General features: G+C 35.4%; 2 long non-coding RNA genes across 3 annotated transcripts; one reads left to right on the forward strand and one right to left on the reverse strand.

Annotated features, from left to right (window-relative positions):
- Positions 1 to 448: 448 nt before the first annotated feature.
- Positions 449 to 3,407, reverse strand: LOC141626484 (uncharacterized). Its single transcript, XR_012536066.1, has 5 exons — positions 3,281 to 3,407; positions 2,529 to 2,582; positions 2,353 to 2,442; positions 1,586 to 1,624; positions 449 to 838 (listed from the first exon to the last, which is right to left on the reverse strand). It is a non-coding gene; the product is annotated as an uncharacterized LOC141626484 (long non-coding RNA).
- On the forward strand, positions 2,996 to 7,337 carry LOC141626485 (uncharacterized). Of its 2 annotated transcripts, XR_012536068.1 has the most exons (4): positions 2,996 to 3,184; positions 4,389 to 4,708; positions 6,206 to 6,979; positions 7,087 to 7,337. It is a non-coding gene; the product is annotated as an uncharacterized LOC141626485 (long non-coding RNA). The 2 variants fall into 2 exon arrangements; XR_012536067.1 differs by lacking the exons at positions 6,206 to 6,979; positions 7,087 to 7,337 and having other exon boundaries at positions 3,000 to 3,184; positions 4,389 to 5,170.
- Positions 7,338 to 7,871: the final 534 nt, after the last annotated feature.

Genomic DNA, 7,871 nt, shown 5'->3' on the forward strand with positions numbered 1-7,871 from the left:
GAATCCCCTAAATCATCTGGTTTGCTACTGGCTTCTTACGTCTATGGTTCTAACTATAATGTCGCCTGTCATTCTGAAGCCCCAAGGAAGGATTCTGGAAATGTTACTTCAGTGAGGGAACAGCTGATTTTGATCGTGTTGCATAATGTACTGTCTGAGTTACTTTGGAATGTACTTTTATCCCAACACAAAAACTCATGCAACTTTGATGGTCTTTTGACATCAACTTTGACCATTAATCTCTTCATGTTTAAGCCATGTTTTCGGATTCCATTTACAAAATTAGTTTATACAAATCCGAAAGACCAAACCACCTTTGACTCTTCTAAATTTGGAAGAGACGATTCATGGAGCAATACACAATAAATAAATGAAGAGTGAAACTGAGGCATTGTTTCCTGCTAGAACTGAGACATTGTTTCCTGCTATAAAATGCACCAACATGAATAGTATCCGAGGGAAGCCAATTCTACTTCCTAAATTGATTTTTACACCGACATTTATGGTAGTACATTTTCCAACGCTCTTCTTCTAACGCGTGCAAAACAGAGTGGTAGGAGTGTATTAATCATTTCACAAGGAACAAAAATAGAGATTTGAATCCTGTTGGATATGTACAGTTTGAGTTTGGGGAGTTCCTTCACAATGTGTAAAGGTTGGGTGGGAGTGAGTCAATACTCAATATATATCTAGTAACTCGAAACTATACTCATGGAGTCATGGGGTTGTTTGTTGATTATTTTGTTTGTATATATCTATCCAACACTTTGCTATTCTTCACCGCATCATTCCATCTCTGGTGGAACAACTGCATTTCGATGTACGATTGTCTCCTTACCTGCAATTCATCAAAACATCCTGAAAGTTACAGAGAACTCGACGGTCTCACATGTAAGGTCAACCCATTAAGTGGTAATCCACGGCATATGAATGGTCAAAGGGTAGACAGCTGATTCGTAATAAACTCAAAATTCTGCAACTTCGTGAGACATTACGATTAATTCCATTATGTATACTACTACAATCAACTGTACGGATTTTCACCTTTATTGTTCTATGGCCCAATTTGGTTGGAGGGAGATTCTTTTCGGGATGAGAAAGCTAATCTCGATGGAAAATATTTCTGAGTAGAATACCTTTCCCTATAATACAACCTAAGCATAGCCAACAAGTACCAAAACCACACATAGGCTATTATAGCAACAACAACAAGAGTTAAAAGATGCAATTACATAATGTTAGGGCATACTAAACCCTTAATGCACCCGTAACTTAACATCACTACAATAGAGTCTTGATCCCAATATATATAGTTGGCTAACATGTATCATCATCTAAAATCAACGATTTTGGGTTGTTTTTTTGTGTTTCTATCGGGTTTGGGTTAGGTCAATTCAAGTCAGCTCTGCCCAACTAATTATGTAAGGTCATCAAAAATCAACATCATGTGTCTGATACATAGCGCCACGATGAAGACTTTAGAACTTCACGTGATCCAGGTCGCAGAAAAATGTTCAACAAAATTTGTAGACAGCCTTATGCATCTAGTAACTTTGTTAATACAATAAGAACAAATGAAACTTACAGCAGATCTATTGTCAATCCTGGATGATTCAGATAATCCCTACAAATAGAATGGCTTCGGCGTTAGATGTACCAAGTCGAAGGAAACACGGAGGCAACTCAGAGTTAATCAAGACGTGTACCAAAAACTTCCTTAAAACTCGGGTATAAAGTTACCCTGAAACAAAAAAGGTTGCAGGCAATAACAACCGGAATTACTTCCACTAGATGTTTTTGTAAAATCATAAAGATAGGCATAAACACAGCAAAGTTTGAACAACAAGGTTGTAACAACTAACAAGTGGCTGTAAAGATGAGGGGAAAACAGTTAAGAGTTAAGACCGTAAGTTCAGAGGCTTCAGAACTCAGACTGATCGAGCGACAATAACATTCTTTGGCAACTACTAGTAATCTATGATACATAATAGACCAAGTATTTTACAGGGTTACATCTAAGAGTACTTTGGCGTACGCCTGAGAATTTTAAGAAGGAACAGTTGTTATTTTGTGAAGTGATCACGTTTCGCCATTCCACAAAAAATGCAGCAGTATAAAAAACTCAGGAAGGGGGCAATGCTGCTCTTATGGTCTTCTCGGCTCAAATCCAGTCTAAACCCGGTGATTCAAACAAATACAAGACTTATTATTGGTGCTCTATAGTTCGAAAGCATAAAGACTTTAGTTGGGAATAGAACAAGTACAATCAATAAGTTGTGACAGAGTCTATGCAATGTCTTCTGCATCAGAAAACATATAAACTTGCAGGTCAGGATACATAAAAAAACCTACATCCCTTTTCTCCAAGACACCAAGCGTTGGACGTCCAAGATGGACAATGTACTCAGAATCCACCACTCCTACATTTTTTGCACGATCACCCTGAAAATAAATAAATAAACTAAATACAAAATGCAAATAACAGCCACATGAATATGGCAATAGTAATTGATGGAACAATAAGTCACCTGCGCACAATATCCAAGCTGCCTGTCCAATCCCCAAGCATGAATTAGATCATTCTGCATGGAGACATGGAGAAGAATAAACACTATGAAAGACTGCTGAACATTACTAATCATGACTACTTAGAGGTACCAAACTATGTAAACCACTCCATTCGGGTACGTCATACGTGTGTCAATTAGGATATCCAAGCTAACAATGGCAATTACCTTCCAAATCCACTATCAGATGAAAGCATGTACCTGGTGTTAGACTTTCATTTATATTAAGTAAATAATATTAATTATAATATTAATTCAGTTAATGAAAGCCTAATTATGTGGCCCATTTATTATGACAGTCAAACTATGGACTAAAACTGTCCATAATTCTCTTCCCATTAACAGCAACCACTCCCTACATCATCTCACGTTTAACAACTCTTTGATGGTAAGAGTTGTATATAAGAAAACATTACTTCATTGATAAAGGTCACCGAATTCACACTCAATTAAAGAAATACGCCATCTATACATCTATACAGTGAGTGCGAGAGTTCGGCACCGAAATCAAAAGAAAAGCAGACGGGTTTTACAGCAGCAGGGTTTATATCGAAAACGGGTTTTATTTCTTTATTTGGGTAAAGCTGTTAAGGAATACCGATAAGCAATGGCCGGAGGTTTAATTCTCGATCTTTATTTATCGCTTCCGCATTTTATATTCGTATATTCATTTAGTAATTAGAATATACATGATTAGAATTGAATTAACTTACATTTGGTATCAGAGCGAGTTTATCGCCTCTGTCTTGCTTGTTAATTTTCTGACTTCAGTCTTCCGTCTTAATATAATGGATCTGTTGTGTCGAATTTTCGTTTTTCCAGACGGAAACTCCCTTGATAATTGTTTTTGATAGCTTCGTCTTCATTTTGATTCGTTTTTATAATGAAATCTGAAATTTTTTGTGTTTATTTATGTTCTGGGTTCTTTGTTTTAATGGTGGAGACGGGGGTAAGGGATGAATTTTTGCCCAATTTTTGTCTCGTCTGATTTGTTTTGAAGAAGTGAATTGCAGATCAAAGTTTGCTTCTGTTTTGGTCTATGGAAAGTATACGTTGGTTTTATTGTCCTTGTGAGTTGTGACAAGTTATCTTTTATACTTTTCTTTGTCTTTTGTTTGCTGACATTTATCATATAAAATGTATACACCTTTTTCTAGGCCTACTTTATGAGCATGTACTATTGTACTCTATAGTTTTCCCATGTGTTCTCTGCAATAAAGAAAGAGTCTATCACTTTGCATGTTGTAGCTTTTTTGTTTGTCAGTACATGTTAATACTTGCCATTAATTTGCTTATTCTTCGATGATCTTTTAATAATAGACTTCATTTGTTGCTTTTTTGTTTTTACACATGTTTAACTCAACTGTTCAGTATTTATGCGTTTCCTTTGGTTTGATAGTAGTAACACACTATTATACTTTGACTGTTAAAATTATGTGTGAGATTGAAGTTAAATTAGTCTATATACATGGAGTTAAGTATTTAGATTAATGTTTTAAATGTCAATTAATTTTAAATTTATTAGTTAGGGAATAGCCACAGCATCTCTAATTGATTTAATTTTATTCGAAATCACATGTGGAAACTAGACATTTTATTGTAATTAATTATACGTAATATGATGAGACTTACCCACATGAATCTTATTATATTTGTGTGATTAGTTAGGGTAATCAAATAGTGTCCGTCTAATTAGGTAATTTAAAGTGAATAAACTTGTCACAAAGCCGGTTTTGAGTGTTAATCGTTCTATTTACCGGCAAATACACTTTAGTTGTAACTTGGGTCAATTGAACTTGTTTTTGGCATTTGCATCTCAAGGGTAGTTGAAGTGTTTCATGATGATAAGTTGAGGTGAAGAAATCGTTTTTGTACAAGCCGAATTAAGGGTCAAACCCGAGTCACGGTCAACCAAAGTGAAGAAGGGAGGGCCAAGAGTAAGCCAAGAGAATAAGTGCAAAGTCAAGAGAAGCAAACAAAAGGAAGATGAAGCCTTGGAATGCGAAAACAAGAGCCAAAATGAAGTATTGAAAACTCGGTTTCACAAGGGTCAACTTCAAACGAGCATATCTCGAGTTCTAGACCTCGTATAAATGCAAGGCCAAGTGGAGGTTAAAGCTTGTGATTTTAGCTTTCCAACGGTAGGTCGCATGCCTTATTTGACCAAGAAACGAGAGAGATATGGCTTTCGCAAGATTGTGGTGCGGTGAAACCGGAGCTGCGGCCCACACCGGAGCCTGCGGCCCCCACCGGAACTGCGGTTTTCCCCGATCATTACAACGGGTTTTCCTTTTTCCTATTTCCGAAAGCCCATTTGTTTGTGACCTAAAAAGGAGGCTCAAGGGTATAAATACCCACATGTTTGGAGATCTAAAGACCACCTCCTTACCATTAAGATCTCATGCTTGGCTTTAATCTTGTAATAATTAAAACTTAATATTTCCTTAGTTCATGTTAATCTTTCTTCATTTTATGGGTTGTAAGCAAACTATGGAAGGCTAATCTTTCTTTACTTGGTGTAATTTTTAAAGTCATCAACTTTGGCATTGTAAGACTCTCTAATCTCTCTCAATTTATCTATTGTTCTTTCCTTTGTTCTTAAATTCTTAGGTTGAGTAGATGAATGTATGAATTGATCACTCTTACATCTTATTTACCCAACTATTGCAAATTCTAGAGAAATGGTTTAATCTATCTAGAATTGTTTGGAGCAAACTTGTTGTGTGTTGATTTGGTTTAAAGGATTCATATTTCAAGTAGGAAATTACATGTCTTTTCTTGCTAGCATGGTTTAATCTAGTAGGATTTGATTCTACCTTACATCTCTTGGCAAAAGCTTCATGCTCAATTCTAGTTTTCATTCATGGTTTAATGAGTTGTGGTTGGAATTGAAGGACTCACATATATGGTTTAATTGTGTGTGTCAATTTCTTGAGATGATAGTATTGGATAGATAACAATAGAGAGAAAAGAGTCAAACTTTGTCATTGTTGGATTACTAAGAGAGAATTACACCAAGTCTTTCCCATATTTGATTGTTGCATATCTAGTGTTTGTTGTTTTGCTTCTATGATAAAAATTGCATCTTTACTTTTCCTTATTCTACTTCAAAACCAAACTTTCTCCATTTATGTCATACTACATGTTAACCATTGTTCATAATCATTGTTTGTTGATAAACATAATTAGTAGGCCTTTATTGTAGTAAGTGTCTTGATTAGTCCATAGAGTCCTAATTAGTTGCTATATAGTTAAAATTCAAGTCTTTAGTTCTAAAGTCCTTCCCTTGGGTTCGACCCTAACTTGTCAATTTACTACTTTATTGCTTGAAGTTAGTAAAGTTTAGTTAGGCTTATAAATTGTTAATTTGGTAGTTAATTCTAGTATTACGACACCTAGTTCTATCGCTATCAGTGTTATATTAAATTATGTTTCTTAATATACCCACGGGAGTTTAGAAATGAATATAATTTGATAGTTTCATCATAAAGTTTTTTTTATGCATTTAATTTGAGTAGACTTTAGCCCACAAGCAAGTTTATGTCACTAGATTCATATGAGCATAATTTACATTGGTAAGTTGTGATAAAGTTAAGTCTCAATTTTTGTTACTAAGCATGTATATTTAAAATTTGCAGCAAGTTTACCTGGAAGTTCCTTTGATATCAAAATAGACGTTCCTGAATTAACTGGTGATAATTTTAAGGTGTGGAAGGAAAGAGTTCTATTGCATTTAGGATTCACGCGTTTCGATTATGCTATACAACACGATGAACCGGCTGAGGTAAAGGAAACTAGCACACCAGATGAAGTAGATCATCATGAAAAGTGGGAGAAATCAAACTATATTTGCACGATGTTCATAAAGACAAAATTGTGTGCTAGTATCCGAGGTTCCGTCGAGCAGCATACTAAAGTTCGAGACCTTCTTAAAGCAATAGATGAGCAGTTTGAAACTTCTGATAAGGCTTTGGCGAGCACCTTAATAATGAAATTTACTTCCTTGAAGCTCAATGCCACTAAAGGAGTGCGTGATTTCATCATGCGCATGAGGGATATTGCAGCCCAACTTAAGGTATTGGAAGTTACTATGTCTGACTCTTTCCTGGTACATTTCATTTTGTGTTCTCTCCTAGCACAATATGCCCCCTTTAAGATCTCTTACAATACACATAAGGATAAATGGTCTCTTAATGAATTAATGACCATGTGTGTTTAAGAGGAGGGGAGGTTGTTGTTGGAGGAGGGCGAAAATGTGAACTTAACTATTAGTACTAATAAAGAATCATCTAGTACTAAGAAGGGTCACCATAAGGATAAGGGAAAGGGTAAGATATCTGTTGAGCCGACCATTGAGAAGGGACATATGAAGAAAGACTGCATAAAGTTCAAGGCTTGGCTTAAAAAGAAAGGTAATTTTCATGCGTTTGTTTGTTATGAATCTAATATGGTTAATGTTATTCATAATACTTGGTGGATTGACTCTGGTACTACAATCCATGTTTCGAATACCTTGCAGGGTATGACAAATCTGCGGAAACCAATGGCAAGTGAAAGCTCTATCTATTCAGGCAACCAGATAAGCTCAAACGTGGAGGCCGTAGGGACATGCAGTTTAGTTTTGAGTAGTGGTTTTGTTTTGGTTTTGGATAAGATATTTTATGTTCCGAATTTTGCTCGGAATTTAATTTCAGTTTCAAGGCTTGTACCGTTTGGATTTACCTTTAATTTTTCGAATTATGGTTTCAGTATTTGCAGAAATTCTAAAGTTATTGGTTATGGTATTTTGTCTGATAATTTATTGTTGGAATAAATGTCCTCCGACAATAATGCGATCACAACTGTTGATCATAATGATCACATGTTTAAATCTCATTTTAAGAATACATGTGGAAAGTAATTTTTTACTGTCAACTGGTCCACACATATCGATAATGGTTGGCTGACTAGAGTTTGACATTATTGTCGTGCGACGGTGGTGATCAGTTGATCCCCTTAGGTCATACCTAAAGGGTAACACTCTTAATTGATTATTTAATTGATCGTATAACGATACTGTGAACCCCCGCAATAACGCGGAAAATATAACTAATAAAATGCGGAATTTTAGGGAATTTTTGAAACTTTTTAAAATTTAAAGCGCGGGTTCACCAAAATTTAAAACATAAATAAATAGTGCGGAAATAAAGATTTTAAATTATACAAACGTGATAGTCGAGGTGAGGGAAAATATATCCCTCGAATGACAATATAATAAAAGGTAGGTCTAAACAATCCTAATAAACCAACTACTAGGCCGAAGTG

The sequence above is a fragment of the Silene latifolia genome, chromosome Y (genome assembly GCF_048544455.1).
Source record: "Silene latifolia isolate original U9 population chromosome Y, ASM4854445v1, whole genome shotgun sequence".
Lineage (NCBI taxonomy): Eukaryota > Viridiplantae > Streptophyta > Magnoliopsida > Caryophyllales > Caryophyllaceae > Silene > Silene latifolia.